Source organism: Pseudophryne corroboree, chromosome 10 (genome assembly GCF_028390025.1).
Source record: "Pseudophryne corroboree isolate aPseCor3 chromosome 10, aPseCor3.hap2, whole genome shotgun sequence".
In the NCBI taxonomy this organism is placed as follows: domain Eukaryota; kingdom Metazoa; phylum Chordata; class Amphibia; order Anura; family Myobatrachidae; genus Pseudophryne; species Pseudophryne corroboree.
Window position 1 is genome coordinate 357430848 of NC_086453.1, and position 20330 is coordinate 357451177.

Below are 20330 nucleotides of genomic sequence, written 5' to 3' on the forward strand. Positions count from 1 at the left end.
CCGACACAAACACCGGGCCCATTTAGGAGTGGCACTGCAGTGTCACGCAGGATGTCCCTTCCAAAAAACCCTCCCCAAACAGCACATCACGCAAAGAAAAAAAGAGGCGCAATGAGGTAGCTGACTGTGTGAGTAAGATAAGCGACCCTAGTGGCCGACACAAACACCGGGCCCATTTAGGAGTGGCACTGCAGTGTCACGCAGGATGTCCCTTCCAAAAAACCCTCCCCAAACAGCACATGACGCAAAGAAAAAAAGAGGCGCAATGAGGTAGCTGACTGTGTGAGTAAGATAAGCGACCCTAGTGGCCGACACAAACACCGGGCCCATTTAGGAGTGGCACTGCAGTGTCACGCAGGATGGCCCTTCCAAAAAACACTCCCCAAACAGCACATGACGCAAAGAAAAAAAGAGGCGCAATGAGGTAGCTGACTGTGTGAGTAAGATAAGCGACCCTAGTGGCCGACACAAACACCGGGCCCATTTAGGAGTGGCACTGCAGTGTCACGCAGGATGTCCCTTCCAAAAAACCCTCCCCAAACAGCACATGACGCAAAGAAAAAAAGAGGCGCAATGAGGTAGCTGACTGTGTGAGTAAGATAAGCGACCCTAGTGGCCGACACAAACACCGGGCCCATTTAGGAGTGGCACTGCAGTGTCACGCAGGATGTCCCTTCCAAAAAACCCTCCCCAAACAGCACATGACGCAAAGAAAAAAAGAGGCGCAATGAGGTAGCTGACTGTGTGAGTAAGATAAGCGACCCTAGTGGCCGACACAAACACCGGGGCCATTTAGGAGTGGCACTGCAGTGTCATGCAGGATGTCCCTTCCAAAAAACCCTCCCCAAACAGCACATGACGCAAAGAAAAAAAGAGGCGCAATGAGGTAGCTGACTGTGTGAGTAAGATAAGCGACCCTAGTGGCCGACACAAACACCGGGCCCATTTAGGAGTGGCACTGCAGTGTCACGCAGGATGTCCCTTCCAAAAAACCCTCCCCAAACAGCACATGACGCAAAGAAAAAAAGAGGCGCAATGAGGTAGCTGACTGTGTGAGTAAGATAAGCGACCCTAGTGGCCGACACAAACACCGGGCCCATTTAGGAGTGGCACTGCAGTGTCACGCAGGATGGCCCTTCCAAAAAACACTCCCCAAACAGCACATGACGCAAAGAAAAAAAGAGGCGCAATGAGGTAGCTGACTGTGTGAGTAAGATAAGCGACCCTAGTGGCCGACACAAACACCGGGCCCATTTAGGAGTGGCACTGCAGTGTCACGCAGGATGTCCCTTCCAAAAAACCCTCCCCAAACAGCACATGACGCAAAGAAAAAAAGAGGCGCAATGAGGTAGCTGACTGTGTGAGTAAGATAAGCGACCCTAGTGGCCGACACAAACACCGGGCCCATTTAGGAGTGGCACTGCAGTGTCACGCAGGATGTCCCTTCCAAAAAACCCTCCCCAAACAGCACATGACGCAAAGAAAAAAAGAGGCGCAATGAGGTAGCTGACTGTGTGAGTAAGATAAGCGACCCTAGTGGCCGACACAAACACCGGGCCCATTTAGGAGTGGCACTGCAGTGTCACGCAGGATGTCCCTTCCAAAAAACCCTCCCCAAACAGCACATGACGCAAAGAAAAAAAGAGGCGCAATGAGGTAGCTGACTGTGTGAGTAAGATAAGCGACCCTAGTGGCCGACACAAACACCGGGCCCATTTAGGAGTGGCACTGCAGTGTCACGCAGGATGTCCCTTCCAAAAAACCCTCCCCAAACAGCACATGACGCAAAGAAAAAAAGAGGCGCAATGAGGTAGCTGACTGTGTGAGTAAGATAAGCGACCCTAGTGGCCGACACAAACACCGGGCCCATTTAGGAGTGGCACTGCAGTGTCACGCAGGATGGCCCTTCCAAAAAACACTCCCCAAACAGCACATGACGCAAAGAAAAAAAGAGGCGCAATGAGGTAGCTGACTGTGTGAGTAAGATAAGCGACCCTAGTGGCCGACACAAACACCGGGCCCATTTAGGAGTGGCACTGCAGTGTCACGCAGGATGTCCCTTCCAAAAAACCCTCCCCAAACAGCACATGACGCAAAGAAAAAAAGAGGCGCAATGAGGTAGCTGACTGTGTGAGTAAGATAAGCGACCCTAGTGGCCGACACAAACACCGGGCCCATTTAGGAGTGGCACTGCAGTGTCACGCAGGATGTCCCTTCCAAAAAACCCTCCCCAAACAGCACATGACGCAAAGAAAAAAAGAGGCGCAATGAGGTAGCTGACTGTGTGAGTAAGATAAGCGACCCTAGTGGCCGACACAAACACCGGGCCCATTTAGGAGTGGCACTGCAGTGTCACGCAGGATGTCCCTTCCAAAAAACCCTCCCCAAACAGCACATGACGCAAAGAAAAAAAGAGGCGCAATAAGGTAGCTGACTGTGTGAGTAAGATAAGCGACCCTAGTGGCCGACACAAACACCGGGCCCATTTAGGAGTGGCACTGCAGTGTCACGCAGGATGTCCCTTCCAAAAAACCCTCCCCAAACAGCACATGACGCAAAGAAAAAAAGAGGCGCAATGAGGTAGCTGACTGTGTGAGTAAGATAAGCGACCCTAGTGGCCGACACAAACACCGGGCCCATTTAGGAGTGGCACTGCAGTGTCACGCAGGATGTCCCTTCCAAAAAACCCTCCCCAAACAGCACATGACGCAAAGAAAAAAAGAGGCGCAATGAGGTAGCTGACTGTGTGAGTAAGATAAGCGACCCTAGTGGCCGACACAAACACCGGGCCCATTTAGGAGTGGCACTGCAGTGTCACGCAGGATGTCCCTTCCAAAAAACCCTCCCCAAACAGCACATGACGCAAAGAAAAAAAGAGGCGCAATGAGGTAGCTGACTGTGTGAGTAAGATAAGCGACCCTAGTGGCCGACACAAACACCGGGCCCATTTAGGAGTGGCACTGCAGTGTCACGCAGGATGGCCCTTCCAAAAAACACTCCCCAAACAGCACATGACGCAAAGAAAAAAAGAGGCGCAATGAGGTAGCTGACTGTGTGAGTAAGATAAGCGACCCTAGTGGCCGACACAAACACCGGGCCCATTTAGGAGTGGCACTGCAGTGTCACGCAGGATGGCCCTTCCAAAAAACACTCCCCAAACAGCACATGACGCAAAGAAAAAAAGAGGCGCAATGAGGTAGCTGACTGTGTGAGTAAGATAAGCGACCCTAGTGGCCGACACAAACACCGGGCCCATTTAGGAGTGGCACTGCAGTGTCACGCAGGATGTCCCTTCCAAAAAACCCTCCCCAAACAGCACATGACGCAAAGAAAAAAAGAGGCGCAATGAGGTAGCTGACTGTGTGAGTAAGATAAGCGACCCTAGTGGCCGACACAAACACCGGGCCCATTTAGGAGTGGCACTGCAGTGTCACGCAGGATGGCCCTTCCAAAAAACCCTCCCCAAACAGCACATGACGCAAAGAAAAAAAGAGGCGCAATGAGGTAGCTGACTGTGTGAGTAAGATAAGCGACCCTAGTGGCCGACACAAACACCGGGCCCATTTAGGAGTGGCACTGCAGTGTCACGCAGGATGTCCCTTCCAAAAAACCCTCCCCAAACAGCACATGACGCAAAGAAAAAAAGAGGCGCAATGAGGTAGCTGACTGTGTGAGTAAGATAAGCGACCCTAGTGGCCGACACAAACACCGGGCCCATTTAGGAGTGGCACTGCAGTGTCACGCAGGATGGCCCTTCCAAAAAACACTCCCCAAACAGCACATGACGCAAAGAAAAAAAGAGGCGCAATGAGGTAGCTGACTGTGTGAGTAAGATAAGCGACCCTAGTGGCCGACACAAACACCGGGCCCATTTAGGAGTGGCACTGCAGTGTCACGCAGGATGTCCCTTCCAAAAAACCCTCCCCAAACAGCACATGACGCAAAGAAAAAAAGAGGCGCAATGAGGTAGCTGACTGTGTGAGTAAGATAAGCGACCCTAGTGGCCGACACAAACACCGGGCCCATTTAGGAGTGGCACTGCAGTGTCACGCAGGATGTCCCTTCCAAAAAACCCTCCCCAAACAGCACATGATGCAAAGAAAAAAAGAGGCGCAATGAGGTAGCTGACTGTGTGAGTAAGATAAGCGACCCTAGTGGCCGACACAAACACTGGGCCCATTTAGGAGTGGCACTGCAGTGTCACGCAGGATGTCCCTTCCAAAAAACCCTCCCCAAACAGCACATGACGCAAAGAAAAAAAGAGGCGCAATGAGGTAGCTGACTGTGTGAGTAAGATAAGCGACCCTAGTGGCCGACAAAAACACCGGGCCCATTTAGGAGTGGCACTGCAGTGTCACGCAGGATGTCCCTTCCAAAAAACCCTCCCCAAACAGCACATGACGCAAAGAAAAAAAGAGGCGCAATGAGGTAGCTGACTGTGTGAGTAAGATAAGCGACCCTAGTGGCCGACACAAACACCGGGCACATTTAGGAGTGGCACTGCAGTGTCACGCAGGATGTCCCTTCCAAAAAACCCTCCCCAAACAGCGCATGACGCAAAGAAAAAAAGAGGCGCAATGAGGTAGCTGACTGTGTGAGTAAGATAAGCGACCCTAGTGGCCGACACAAACACCGGGCCCATTTAGGAGTGGCACTGCAGTGTCACGCAGGATGTCCCTTCCAAAAAACCCTCCCCAAACAGCACATGACGCAAAGAAAAAAAGAGGCGCAATGAGGTAGCTGACTGTGTGAGTAAGATAAGCGACCCTAGTGGCCGACACAAACACCGGGCCCATTTAGGAGTGGCACTGCAGTGTCACACAGGATGTCCCTTCCAAAAAACCCTCCCCAAACAGCACATGACGCAAAGAAAAAAAGAGGCGCAATGAGGTAGCTGACTGTGTGAGTAAGATAAGCGACCCTAGTGGCCGACACAAACACCGGGCCCATTTAGGAGTGGCACTGCAGTGTCACGCAGGATGTCCCTTCCAAAAAACCCTCCCCAAACAGCACATGACGCAAAGAAAAAAAGAGGCGCAATGAGGTAGCTGACTGTGTGAGTAAGATAAGCGACCCTAGTGGCCGACACAAACACCGGGCCCATTTAGGAGTGGCACTGCAGAGTCACGCAGGATGTCCCTTCCAAAAAACCCTCCCCAAACAGCACATGACGCAAAGAAAAAAAGAGGCGCAATGAGGTAGCTGACTGTGTGAGTAAGATAAGCGACCCTAGTGGCCGACACAAACACCGGGCCCATTTAGGAGTGGCACTGCAGTGTCACGCAGGATGTCCCTTCCAAAAAACCCTCCCCAAACAGCACATGACGCAAAGAAAAAAAGAGGCGCAATGAGGTAGCTGACTGTGTGAGTAAGATAAGCGACCCTAGTGGCCGACACAAACACCGGGCCCATTTAGGAGTGGCACTGCAGTGTCATGCAGGATGTCCCTTCTAAAAAACCCTCCCCAAACAGCACATGACGCAAAGAAAAAAAGAGGCGCAATGAGGTAGCTGACTGTGTGAGTAAGATAAGCGACCCTAGTGGCCGACACAAACACCGGGCCCATTTAGGAGTGGCACTGCAGTGTCACGCAGGATGTCCCTTCCAAAAAACCCTCCCCAAACAGCACATGACGCAAAGAAAAAAAGAGGCGCAATGAGGTAGCTGACTGTGTGAGTAAGATAAGCGACCCTAGTGGCCGACACAAACACCGGGCCCATTTAGGAGTGGCACTGCAGTGTCACGCAGGATGTCCCTTCCAAAAAACCCTCCCCAAACAGCACATGACGCAAAGAAAAAAAGAGGCGCAATGAGGTAGCTGACTGTGTGAGTAAGATAAGCGACCCTAGTGGCCGACACAAACACCGGGCCCATTTAGGAGTGGCACTGCAGTGTCACGCAGGATGTCCCTTCCAAAAAACCCTCCCCAAACAGCACATGACGCAAAGAAAAAAAGAGGCGCAATGAGGTAGCTGACTGTGTGAGTAAGATAAGCGACCCTAGTGGCCGACACAAACACCGGGCCCATTTAGGAGTGGCACTGCAGTGTCATGCAGGATGTCCCTTCCAAAAAACCCTCCCCAAACAGCACATGACGCAAAGAAAAAAAGAGGCGCAATGAGGTAGCTGACTGTGAGTAAGATAAGCGACCCTAGTGGCCGACACAAACACCGGGCCCATTTAGGAGTGGCACTGCAGTGTCACGCAGGATGTCCCTTCCAAAAAACCCTCCCCAAACAGCACATGACGCAAAGAAAAAAAGAGGCGCAATGAGGTAGCTGACTGTGTGAGTAAGATAAGCGACCCTAGTGGCCGACACAAACACCGGGCCCATTTAGGAGTGGCACTGCAGTGTCACGCAGGATGTCCCTTCCAAAAAACCCTCCCCAAACAGCACATGACGCAAAGAAAAAAAGAGGCGCAATGAGGTAGCTGACTGTGTGAGTAAGATAAGCGACCCTAGTGGCCGACACAAACACCGGGCCCATTTAGGAGTGGCACTGCAGTGTCACGCAGGATGTCCCTTCCAAAAAACCCTCCCCAAACAGCACATGACGCAAAGAAAAAAAGAGGCGCAATGAGGTAGCTGACTGTGTGAGTAAGATAAGCGACCCTAGTGGCCGACACAAACACCGGGCCCATTTAGGAGTGGCACTGCAGTGTCACGCAGGATGGCCCTTCCAAAAAACACTCCCCAAACAGCACATGACGCAAAGAAAAAAAGAGGCGCAATGAGGTAGCTGACTGTGTGAGTAAGATAAGCGACCCTAGTGGCCGACACAAACACCGGGCCCATTTAGGAGTGGCACTGCAGTGTCACGCAGGATGTCCCTTCCAAAAAACCCTCCCCAAACAGCACATGACGCAAAGAAAAAAAGAGGCGCAATGAGGTAGCTGACTGTGTGAGTAAGATAAGCGACCCTAGTGGCCGACACAAACACCGGGCCCATTTAGGAGTGGCACTGCAGTGTCACGCAGGATGTCCCTTCCAAAAAACCCTCCCCAAACAGCACATGATGCAAAGAAAAAAAGAGGCGCAATGAGGTAGCTGACTGTGTGAGTAAGATAAGCGACCCTAGTGGCCGACACAAACACCGGGCCCATTTAGGAGTGGCACTGCAGTGTCACGCAGGATGTCCCTTCCAAAAAACCCTCCCCAAACAGCACATGACGCAAAGAAAAAAAGAGGCGCAATGAGGTAGCTGACTGTGTGAGTAAGATAAGCGACCCTAGTGGCCGACACAAACACCGGGCCCATTTAGGAGTGGCACTGCAGTGTCACGCAGGATGTCCCTTCCAAAAAACCCTCCCCAAACAGCACATGACGCAAAGAAAAAAAGAGGCGCAATGAGGTAGCTGACTGTGTGAGTAAGATAAGCGACCCTAGTGGCCGACACAAACACCGGGCACATTTAGGAGTGTCACTGCAGTGTCACGCAGGATGTCCCTTCCAAAAAACCCTCCCCAAACAGCGCATGACGCAAAGAAAAAAAGAGGCGCAATGAGGTAGCTGACTGTGTGAGTAAGATAAGCGACCCTAGTGGCCGACACAAACACCGGGCCCATTTAGGAGTGGCACTGCAGTGTCACGCAGGATGTCCCTTCCAAAAAACCCTCCCCAAACAGCACATGACGCAAAGAAAAAAAGAGGCGCAATGAGGTAGCTGACTGTGTGAGTAAGATAAGCGACCCTAGTGGCCGACACAAACACCGGGCCCATTTAGGAGTGGCACTGCAGTGTCACGCAGGATGTCCCTTCCAAAAAACCCTCCCCAAACAGCACATGACGCAAAGAAAAAAAGAGGCGCAATGAGGTAGCTGACTGTGTGAGTAAGATAAGCGACCCTAGTGGCCGACACAAACACCGGGCCCATTTAGGAGTGGCACTGCAGTGTCACGCAGGATGTCCCTTCCAAAAAACCCTCCCCAAACAGCACATGACGCAAAGAAAAAAAGAGGCGCAATGAGGTAGCTGACTGTGTGAGTAAGATAAGCGACCCTAGTGGCCGACACAAACACCGGGCCCATTTAGGAGTGGCACTGCAGTGTCACGCAGGATGTCCCTTCCAAAAAACCCTCCCCAAACAGCACATGACGCAAAGAAAAAAAGAGGCGCAATGAGGTAGCTGACTGTGTGAGTAAGATAAGCGACCCTAGTGGCCGACACAAACACCGGGCCCATTTAGGAGTGGCACTGCAGTGTCACGCAGGATGTCCCTTCCAAAAAACCCTCCCCAAACAGCACATGACGCAAAGAAAAAAAGAGGCGCAATGAGGTAGCTGACTGTGTGAGTAAGATAAGCGACCCTAGTGGCCGACACAAACACCGGGCCCATTTAGGAGTGGCACTGCAGTGTCATGCAGGATGTCCCTTCCAAAAAACCCTCCCCAAACAGCACATGACGCAAAGAAAAAAAGAGGCGCAATGAGGTAGCTGACTGTGTGAGTAAGATAAGCGACCCTAGTGGCCGACACAAACACCGGGCCCATTTAGGAGTGGCACTGCAGTGTCACGCAGGATGTCCCTTCCAAAAAACCCTCCCCAAACAGCACATGACGCAAAGAAAAAAAGAGGCGCAATGAGGTAGCTGACTGTGTGAGTAAGATAAGCGACCCTAGTGGCCGACACAAACACCGGGCCCATTTAGGAGTGGCACTGCAGTGTCATGCAGGATGTCCCTTCCAAAAAACCCTCCCCAAACAGCACATGACGCAAAGAAAAAAAGAGGCGCAATGAGGTAGCTGACTGTGTGAGTAAGATAAGCGACCCTAGTGGCCGACACAAACACCGGGCCCATTTAGGAGTGGCACTGCAGTGTCACGCAGGATGTCCCTTCCAAAAAACCCTCCCCAAACAGCACATGACGCAAAGAAAAAAAGAGGCGCAATGAGGTAGCTGACTGTGTGAGTAAGATAAGCGACCCTAGTGGCCGACACAAACACCGGGCCCATTTAGGAGTGGCACTGCAGTGTCATGCAGGATGTCCCTTCCAAAAAACCCTCCCCAAACAGCACATGACGCAAAGAAAAAAAGAGGCGCAATGAGGTAGCTGACTGTGAGTAAGATAAGCGACCCTAGTGGCCGACACAAACACCGGGCCCATTTAGGAGTGGCACTGCAGTGTCACGCAGGATGTCCCTTCCAAAAAACCCTCCCCAAACAGCACATGACGCAAAGAAAAAAAGAGGCGCAATGAGGTAACTGACTGTGTGAGTAAGATAAGCGACCCTAGTGGCCGACACAAACACCGGGCCCATTTAGGAGTGGCACTGCAGTGTCACGCAGGATGTCCCTTCCAAAAAACCCTCCCCAAACAGCACATGACGCAAAGAAAAAAAGAGGCGCAATGAGGTAGCTGACTGTGTGAGTAAGATAAGCGACCCTAGTGGCCGACACAAACACCGGGCCCATTTAGGAGTGGCACTGCAGTGTCACGCAGGATGTCCCTTCCAAAAAACCCTCCCCAAACAGCACATGACGCAAAGAAAAAAAGAGGCGCAATGAGGTAGCTGACTGTGTGAGTAAGATAAGCGACCCTAGTGGCCGACACAAACACCGGGCCCATTTAGGAGTGGCACTGCAGTGTCACGCAGGATGTCCCTTCCAAAAAACCCTCCCCAAACAGCACATGACGCAAAGAAAAAAAGAGGCGCAATGAGGTAGCTGACTGTGTGAGTAAGATAAGCGACCCTAGTGGCCGACACAAACACCGGGCCCATTTAGGAGTGGCACTGCAGTGTCACGCAGGATGTCCCTTCCAAAAAACCCTCCCCAAACAGCACATGACGCAAAGAAAAAAAGAGGCGCAATGAGGTAGCTGACTGTGTGAGTAAGATAAACGACCCTAGTGGCCGACACAAACACCGGGCCCATTTAGGAGTGGCACTGCAGTGTCACGCAGGATGTCCCTTCCAAAAAACCCTCCCCAAACAGCACATGACGCAAAGAAAAAAAGAGGCGCAATGAGGTAGCTGACTGTGTGAGTAAGATAAGCGACCCTAGTGGCCGACACAAACACCGGGCCCATTTAGGAGTGGCACTGCAGTGTCACGCAGGATGTCCCTTCCAAAAAACCCTCCCCAAACAGCACATGACGCAAAGAAAAAGAAAAGAAAAAAGAGGTGCAAGATGGAATTGTCCTTGGGCCCTCCCACCCACCCTTATGTTGTATAAACAAAACAGGACATGCACACTTTAACCAACCCATCATTTCAGTGACAGGGTCTGCCACACGACTGTGACTGATATGACGGGTTGGTTTGGACCCCCCCCAAAAAAGAAGCAATTAATCTCTCCTTGCACAAACTGGCTCTACAGAGGCAAGATGTCCACCTCATCATCATCCTCCGATATATCACCGTGTACATCCCCCTCCTCACAGATTATCAATTCGTCCCCACTGGAATCCACCATCTCAGCTCCCTGTGTACTTTGTGGAGGCAATTGCTGCTGGTCAATGTCTCCGCGGAGGAATTGATTATAATTCTTTTTAATGAACATCATCTTCTCCACATTTTCTGGATGTAACCTCGTACGCCGATTGCTGACAAGGTGAGCGGCAGCACTAAACACTCTTTCGGAGTACACACTTGTGGGAGGACAACTTCGGTAGAATAAAGCCAGTTTGTGCAATGGCCTCCAAATTGCCTCTTTTTCCTGCCAGTATAAGTATGGACTGTGTGACGTGCCTACTTGGATGCGGTCACTCATATAATCCTCCACCATTCTTTCAATGGTGAGAGAATCATATGCAGTGACAGTAGACGACATGTCCGTAATCGTTGTCAGGTCCTTCAGTCCGGACCAGATGTCAGCATCAGCAGTCGCTCCAGACTGCCCTGCATCACCGCCAGCGGGTGGGCTCGGAATTCTGAGCCTTTTCCTCGCACCCCCAGTTGCGGGATAATGTGAAGGAGGAGATGTTGACAGGTCGCGTTCCGCTTGACTTGACAATTTTCTCACCAGCAGGTCTTTCAACCCCAGCAGACTTGTGTCTGCCGGAAAGAGAGATCCAAGGTAGGCTTTAAATCTAGGATCGAGCACGGTGGCCAAAATGTAGTGCTCTGATTTCAACAGATTGACCACCCGTGAATCCTTGTTAAGCGAATTAAGGGCTCCATCCACAAGTCCCACATGCCTAGCGGAATCGCTCCGTGTTAGCTCCTCCTTCAATGTCTCCAGCTTCTTCTGCAAAAGCCTGATGAGGGGAATGACCTGACTCAGGCTGGCAGTGTCTGAACTGACTTCACGTGTGGCAAGTTCAAAGGGCATCAGAACCTTGCACAACGTTGAAATCATTCTCCACTGCGCTTGAGACAGGTGCATTCCACCTCCTATATCGTGCTCAATTGTATAGGCTTGAATGGCCTTTTGCTGCTCCTCCAACCTCTGAAGCATATAGAGGGTTGAATTCCACCTCGTTACCACTTCTTGCTTCAGATGATGGCAGGGCAGGTTCAGTAGTTTTTGGTGGTGCTCCAGTCTTCTGTACGTGGTGCCTGTACGCCGAAAGTGTCCCGCAATTCTTCTGGCCACCGACAGCATCTCTTGCACGCCCCTGTCGTTTTTTAAATAATTCTGCACCACCAAATTCAAGGTATGTGCAAAACATGGGACGTGCTGGAATTTGCCCATATTTAATGCACACACAATATTGCTGGCGTTGTCCGATGCCACAAATCCACAGGAGAGTCCAATTGGGGTAAGCCATTCCGCGATGATCTTCCTCAGTTGCCGTAAGAGGTTTTCAGCTGTGTGCATATTCTGGAAAGCGGTGATACAAAGCGTAGCCTGCCTAGGAAAGAGTTGGCGTTTGCGAGATGCTGCTACTGGTGCCGCCGCTGCTGTTCTTGCAGCGGGAGTCCATACATCTACCCAGTGGGCTGTCACAGTCATATAGTCCTGACCCTGCCCTGCTCCACTTGTCCACATGTCCGTGGTTAAGTGGACATTGGGTACAGCTGCATTTTTTAGGACACTGGTGACTCTTTTTCTGAGGTCTGTGTAAATTTTCGGTATCGCCTGCCTAGAGAAATGGAACCTAGATGGTATTTGGTACCGGGGACACAGTACCTCCAACAAGTCTCTAGTTGGCTCTGCAGTAATGATGGATACCGGAACCACGGTTCTCACCACCCAGGATGCCAAGGCCTCAGTAATCCGCTTTGCAGTAGGATGACTGCTGTGATATTTCATCTTCCTCGCAAAGGACTGTTGGACAGTCAATTGCTTGGTGGAAGTAGTAAAAGTGGTCTTACGACTTCCCCTCTGGGATGACCATCGACTCCCAGCAGCAACAACAGCAGCGCCAGCAGCAGTAGGCGTTACATGCAAGGATGCATCGGAGGAATCCCAGGCAGGAGAGGAATCGTCAGAATTGCCAGTGACATGGCCTGCAGGACTATTGGCATTCCTGGGGAAGGAGGAAATTGACACTGAGGGAGTTGGTGGGGTGGTTTGCGTGAGCTTGGTTACAAGAGGAAGGGATTTACTGGTCAGTGGACTGCTTCCGCTGTCACCCAAAGTTTTTGAACTTGTCACTGACTTATTATGAATGCGCTGCAGGTGACGTATAAGGGAGGATGTTCCGAGGTGGTTAACGTCCTTACCCCTACTTATTACAGCTTGACAAAGGGAACACACGGCTTGACACCTGTTGTCAGCATTTCTGTTGAAATACCTCCACACCGAAGAGCTGATTTTTTTGGTATTTTCACCTGGCATGTCAACGGCCATATTCCTCCCACGGACAACAGGTGTCTCCCCGGGTGCCTGACTTATACAAACCACCTCACCATCAGAATCCTCCTGGTCAATTTCCTCCCCAGCGCCAGCAACACCCATATCCTCCTCATCCTGGTGTACTTCAACACTGACATCTTCAATCTGACTATCAGGAACTGGACTGCGGGTGCTCCTTCCAGCACTTGCAGGGGGCGTGCAAATGGTGGAAGGCGCATGCTCTTCACGTCCAGTGTTGGGAAGGTCAGGCATCGCAACCGACACAATTGGACTCTCCTTGTGGATTTGGGATTTCGAAGAATGCACAGTTCTTTGCTGTGCTTTTGCCAGCTTGAGTCTTTTCATTTTTCTAGCGAGAGGCTGATTGCTTCCATCCTCATGTGAAGCTGAACCACTAGCCATGAACATAGGCCAGGGCCTCAGCCGTTCCTTGCCACTCCGTGTGGTAAATGGCATATTGGCAAGTTTACGCTTCTCCTCCGACAATTTTATTTTAGGTTTTGGAGTCCTTTTTTTACTGATATTTGGTGTTTTGGATTTGACATGCTCTGTACTATGACATTGGGCATCGGCCTTGGCAGACGACGTTGCTGGCATTTCATCGTCTCGGCCATGACTAGTGGCAGCAGCTTCAGCACGAGGTGGAAGTGGATCTTGATCTTTCCCTAATTTTGGAACCTCAACATTTTTGTTCTCCATATTTTAATAGGCACAACTAAAAGGCACCTCAGGTAAACAATGGAGATGGATGGATACTAGTATACAATTATGGACGGACTGCCGAGTGCCGACACAGAGGTAGCCACAGCCGTGAACTACCGTACTGTACTGTGTCTGCTGCTAATATAGACTGGTTGATAAAGAGATGTCGTAGTATGTACGTATAAAGAAGAAAAAAAAAAAACCACGGGTAGGTGGTATACAATTATGGACGGACTGCCGAGTGCCGACACAGAGGTAGCCACAGCCGTGAACTACCGTACTGTACTGTGTCTGCTGCTAATATAGACTGGTTGATAAAGAGATGTCGTAGTATGTACGTATAAAGAAGAAAGAAAAAAAAACCACGGTTAGGTGGTATACAATTATGGACGGACTGCCGAGTGCCGACACAGAGGTAGCCACAGCCGTGAACTACCGTACTGTACTGTGTCTGCTGCTAATATAGACTGGTTGATAAAGAGATGTCGTAGTATGTACGTATAAAGAAGAAAGAAAAAAAAACCACGGTTAGGTGGTATACAATTATGGACGGACTGCCGAGTGCCGACACAGAGGTAGCCACAGCCGTGAACTACCGTACTGTACTGTGTCTGCTGCTAATATAGACTGGTTGATAAAGAGATGTCGTAGTATGTATGTATAAAGAAGAAAGAAAAAAAAACCACGGTTAGGTGGAATACAATTATGGACGGACTGCTGAGTGCCGACACAGAGGTAGCCACAGCCGTGAACTACCGTACTGTACTGTGTCTGCTGCTAATATAGACTGGTTGATAAAGAGATGTCGTAGTATGTACGTATAAAGAAGAAAGAAAAAAAAACCACGGTTAGGTGGTATACAATTATGGACGGACTGCCGAGTGCCGACACAGAGGTAGCCACAGCCGTGAACTACCGTACTGTACTGTGTCTGCTGCTAATATAGACTGGTTGATAAAGAGATGTCGTAGTATGTACGTATAAAGAAGAAAGAAAAAAAAACCACGGTTAGGTGGTATACAATTATGGACGGACTGCCGAGTGCCGACACAGAGGTAGCCACAGCCGTGAACTACCGTACTGTACTGTGTCTGCTGCTAATATAGACTGGTTGATAAAGTGATGTCGTAGTATGTACGTATAAAGAAGAAAGAAAAAAAAACCACGGTTAGGTGGTATACAATTATGGACGGACTGCCGAGTGCCGACACAGAGGTAGCCACAGCCGTGAACTACCGTACTGTACTGTGTCTGCTGCTAATATAGACTGGTTGATAAAGAGATGTCGTAGTATGTATGTATAAAGAAGAAAGAAAAAAAAACCACGGTTAGGTGGAATACAATTATGGACGGACTGCCGAGTGCCGACACAGAGGTAGCCACAGCCGTGAACTACCGTACTGTACTGTGTCTGCTGCTAATATAGACTGGTTGATAAAGAGATGTCGTAGTATGTATGTATAAAGAAGAAAGAAAAAAAAACCACGGGTAGGTGGTATACAATTATGGACGGACTGCCGAGTGCCGACACAGAGGTAGCCACAGCCGTGAACTACCGTACTGTACTGTGTCTGCTGCTAATATAGACTGGTTGATAAAGAGATGTCGTAGTATGTACGTATAAAGAAGAAAGAAAAAAAAACCACGGTTAGGTGGTATACAATTATGGACGGACTGCCGAGTGCCGACACAGAGGTAGCCACAGCCGTGAACTACCGTACTGTACTGTGTCTGCTGCTAATATAGACTGGTTGATAAAGAGATGTCGTAGTATGTACGTATAAAGAAGAAAGAAAAAAAAACCACGGTTAGGTGGTATACAATTATGGACGGACTGCCGAGTGCCGACACAGAGGTAGCCACAGCCGTGAACTACCGTACTGTACTGTGTCTGCTGCTAATATAGACTGGTTGATAAAGAGATGTCGTAGTATGTACGTATAAAGAAGAAAGAAAAAAAAAACACGGTTAGGTGGTATACAATTATGGACGGACTGCCGAGTGCCGACACAGAGGTAGCCACAGCCGTGAACTACCGTACTGTACTGTGTCTGCTGCTAATATAGACTGGTTGATAAAGAGATGTCGTAGTATGTATGTATAAAGAAGAAAGAAAAAAAAACCACGGTTAGGTGGTATACAATTATGGACGGACTGCCGAGTGCCGACACAGAGGTAGCCACAGCCGTGAACTACCGTACTGTACTGTGTCTGCTGCTAATATAGACTGGTTGATAAAGAGATGTCGTAGTATGTATGTATAAAGAAGAAAGAAAAAAAAACCACGGGTAGGTGGTATACAATTATGGACGGACTGCCGAGTGCCGACACAGAGGTAGCCACAGCCGTGAACTACCGTACTGTACTGTGTCTGCTGCTAATATAGACTGGTTGATAAAGAGATGTCGTAGTATGTATGTATAAAGAAGAAAGAAAAAAAAACCACGGGTAGGTGGTATACAATTATGGACGGACTGCCGAGTGCCGACACAGAGGTAGCCACAGCCGTGAACTACCGTACTGTACTGTGTCTGCTGCTAATATAGACTGGTTGATAAAGAGATGTCGTAGTATGTATGTATAAAGAAGAAAGAAAAAAAAAACACGGTTAGGTGGTATACAATTATGGACGGACTGCCGAGTGCCGACACAGAGGTAGCCACAGCCGTGAACTACCGTACTGTACTGTGTCTGCTGCTAATATAGACTGGTTGATAAAGAGATGTCGTAGTATGTATGTATAAAGAAGAAAGAAAAAAAAACCACGGGTAGGTGGTATACAATTATGGACGGACTGCCGAGTGCCGACACAGAGGTAGCTACAGCCGTGAACTACCGCACTGTGTCTGCTGCGACTGGATGATAAATAATGATATAAAAAATATATATATATCACTACTGCAGCCGGACAGGTATATATATTATATAATGACGGACCTGCTGGACACTGTCTGTCAGCAGAATGAGTTTTTTATAGAATAAAAAAAAAAACACCACACAAGTGAAGTCACACGACGAGTGTTTAACTTTTTCAGGCAATCACAATATAGTATACTACTAACTATACTGGTGGTCAGTGTGGTCAGGTCACTGGTCAGTCACACTGGCAGTGGCACTCCTGCAGCAAAAGTGTGCACTGTTTAATTTTAATATAATATGTACTCCTGGCTCCTGCTATAACCTATAACTGGCACTGCAGTGCTCCCCAGTCTCCCCCACAATTATAAGCTGTGTGAGCTGAGCACAGTCAGATATATAATATATACATAGATGATGCAGCACACTGGGCTGAGCAGTGCACACAGATATGGTATGTGACTGTCTTGTACTCCTGGCTCCTGCTATAACCTATAACTGGCACTGCAGTGCTCCCCAGTCTCCCCCACAATTATAAGCTGTGTGAGCTGAGCACAGTCAGATATATAATATATACATAGATGATGCAGCACACTGGGCTGAGCAGTGCACACAGATATGGTATGTGACTGAGTCACTGTGTGTATCGTTTTTTTCAGGCAGAGAACGGATATATTAAATAAAACTGCACTGTCTGGTGGTCACTGTGGTCAGTCACTAGTAAACTCTGCACTCTCTTCTACAGTACTCCTAAGCTCCAGTAAATCAGGTCAATCTCTCTCTCTCTCTCTCTCTCCTAATCTAAATCACTGTACTCCCTAACAGCTGCTCCCCGTCCCCAATCCTCCCCACAATTATAACTAAGTCACTCAGTCTTTACTCTTTTCTACTATAACGGAGAGGACGCCAGCCACGTCCTCTCCCTATCAATCTCAATGCACGTGTGAAAATGGCGGCGACGCGCGGCTCCTTATATAGAATCCGAGTCTCGCGAGAATCCGACAGCGTCATGATGACGTTCGGGCGCGCTCGGGTTAACCGAGCAAGGCGGGAAGATCCGAGTCGCTCGGACCCGTGAAAAAAAACATGAAGTTCGTGCGGGTTCGGATTCAGAGAAACCGAACCCGCTCATCTCTAGTTTTTTTTCAGGTAGAGAACGGATTAATTAAACTGGTGGCACTGGTCACTGGTCACACTATCAGCAGCAAGTAGTACTCCTCCTATATGCTCCCCAACATTTGTGTCTCTCTGTACTAGTAAACTGGTGGCACTGGTCACTGGTCACACTATCAGCAGCAAGTAGTACTCCTCCTATATGCTCCCAAAAATTTGTGTCTCTCTGTACTAGTAAACTGGTGGCACTGGTCACTGGTCACACTATCAGCAGTAAGTAGTACTCCTCCTATATGCTCCCCAAAATTTGTGTCTCTCTGTACTAGTAACTAAACTGGTGGCACTGGTCACTGGTCACACTATCATCAGCAAGTAGTACTCCTCCTATATGCTCCCCAAAATTTGTGTCTCTCTGTACTAGTAAACTGGTGGCACTGGTCACTGGTTACACTATCAGCAGCAAGTAGTACTCCTCCTATATGCTCCCCAAAATTTGTGTCTCTCTGTACTAGTAACTAAGCTGGTGGCACTGGTCACTGGTCACACTATCAGCAGCAAGTAGTACTCCTCCTATATGCTCCCCAAAATTTGTGTCTCTCTGTACTAGTAACTAAACTGGTGGCACTGGTCACTGGTCACACTATCATCAGCAAGTAGTACTCCTCCTATATGCTCCCCAAAATTTGTGTCTCTCTGTACTAGTAAACTGGTGGCACTGGTCACTGGTTACACTATCAGCAGCAAGTAGTACTCCTCCTATATGCTCCCCAAAATTTGTGTCTCTCTGTACTAGTAACTAAACTGGTGGCACTGGTCACTGGTCACACTATCAGCAGCAAGTAGTACTCCTCCTATATGCTCCCCAAAATTTGTGTCTCTCTGTACTAGTAACTAAACTGGTGGCACTGGTCACTGGTCACACTATCAGCAGCAAGTATGCTGAGAGGTGTTTACCACATCTTCTACAGTCATACCATGCTGGATCTGCCCGATCTCGTCTGATCTTGGAAGCCAAGCAGCATTGGGCCCGGTCAGTACCAGAAAGGGTGACCCTCTGGGTATACTGGGTACTGTAGTCTTTTCAAGGTACATACCTTTCATTGAGCAGCAGAACCTATTTGTCAGACAATACTGCAGAATACGTAGTAGAGTTGATCACATCAAAAGGAGTCCGATAATAAAAAAGCCGGTTTTTCCTTCTTGTGTCTCTCATATGAAATATACATGTGTATTTTCAATCATAAACTCATAGAGATAACAAGAACTTTCATTTTCGCAGTGGACATATGTCTTACAATAATACTCGCTGAGAATCCAGAGGGTGTGCAGACAAATTTTCTGTCACCTATTTTTCAATAGGCGAGTGACATATCATCATTATATCGTCGTTGTTATACACTATTTAATACTTGTTTTAACCCTTTTTGCTGTTTCATACAGCAATGCCCTTTTTTTCATATAATTAATTAAACTTTTTCGTCTGTAAAATTAAATAAAAGTTACGTTTTAATGCTTTATATATACTCTATCGTTACATAACCTTGTCATTAAATCAATTTACAAAGTGTGCCCCAGAGAGACATATCAAACAGCTCTGTCTTTTGCTTCTTTGCAAAACCACCCATATTAGCTCTTTCTGCTATAAATGTCCGGGAGCACCACCAACCGTTGTTCTGTCCTTAAAGCCTTTTGAGGCGAAATTGGCAGCTTTATGTTGGTTTAAACTGCAATTAGAAATTTCACTAGTACTATATATTTCTTATCAAGCAATGTACAATCTGTTCCAGTGCAGATCTCAAAAAAAAAACCACCCAAAAAGTATAGAGCTATCAAGTCACCAAGTAGCGTGACTCTTATCATGGAGAAAGAAGGATGATCTGACAAGACACCTGACGCTTTATCAGCCCTTACCAGGTGTGGTCTTCTGTATGCCGGCGGTCGGGCTCCCGGTGCTCAGTATACCGGCGCCGGGAGCCTGACCGCCGGCATACCGACACTTATTTTCCCTCGTGGGAGTCCACGACCCCCATAGAGGGAGAATAAAAATAAGAATTTACTTACCGATAATTCTATTTCTCGGAGTCCGTAGTGGATGCTGGGGTTCCTGAAAGGACCATGGGGAATAGCGGCTCCGCAGGAGACAGGGCACAAAAAGTAAAGCTTTAGGATCAGGTGGTGTGCACTGGCTCCTCCCCCTATGACCCTCCTCCAAGCCTCAGTTAGGATACTGTGCCCGGACGAGCGTACACAATAAGGAAGGATTTTGAATCCCGGGTAAGACTCATACCAGCCACACCAATCACACTGTACAACCTGTGATCTGAACCCAGTTAACAGTATGATAACAGCGGAGCCTCTGAAAAGATGGCTCACAACAATAATAACCCGATTTTTGTAACTATGTACAAGTATTGCAGATAATCCGCACTTGGGATGGGCGCCCAGCATCCACTACGGACTCCGAGAAATAGAATTATCGGTAAGTAAATTCTTATTTTCTCTATCGTCCTAGTGGATGCTGGGGTTCCTGAAAGGACCATGGGGATTATACCAAAGCTCCCAAACGGGCGGGAGAGTGCGGATGACTCTGCAGCACCGAATGAGAGAACTCCAGGTCCTCCTTAGCCAGGGTATCAAATTTGTAGGATTTACAAACGTGTTTGCCCCTGACTAAATAGCCGCTCGGCAAAGTTGTAAAGCCGAGACCCCTCGGGCAGCCGCCCAAGATGAGCCCACCTTCCTTGTGGAATGGGCATTTACATATTTTGGCTGTGGCAGGCCTGCCACAGAATGTGCAAGCTGAATTGTATTACACATCCAACTAGCAATAGTCTGCTTAGAAGCAAGAGCACCCAGTTTGTTGGGTGCATACAGGATAACAGCAAGTCAGTTTTCCTGACTCCAGCCGTCCTGGAAA

The 20330-nt window shown here is 48.8% G+C and overlaps 1 protein-coding gene and 1 pseudogene across 1 annotated transcript in view; one reads left to right on the forward strand and one right to left on the reverse strand.

Moving 5' to 3' along the window:
* The window catches only part of LOC134965643 (nicotinamide N-methyltransferase-like), a 90680-nt gene that overhangs the window by 31007 nt on the left and 39343 nt on the right, over positions 1–20330 (reverse strand). The window lies entirely within an intron of this gene.
* LOC134968067 (5S ribosomal RNA) lies at positions 18374–18492 on the forward strand (annotated as a pseudogene).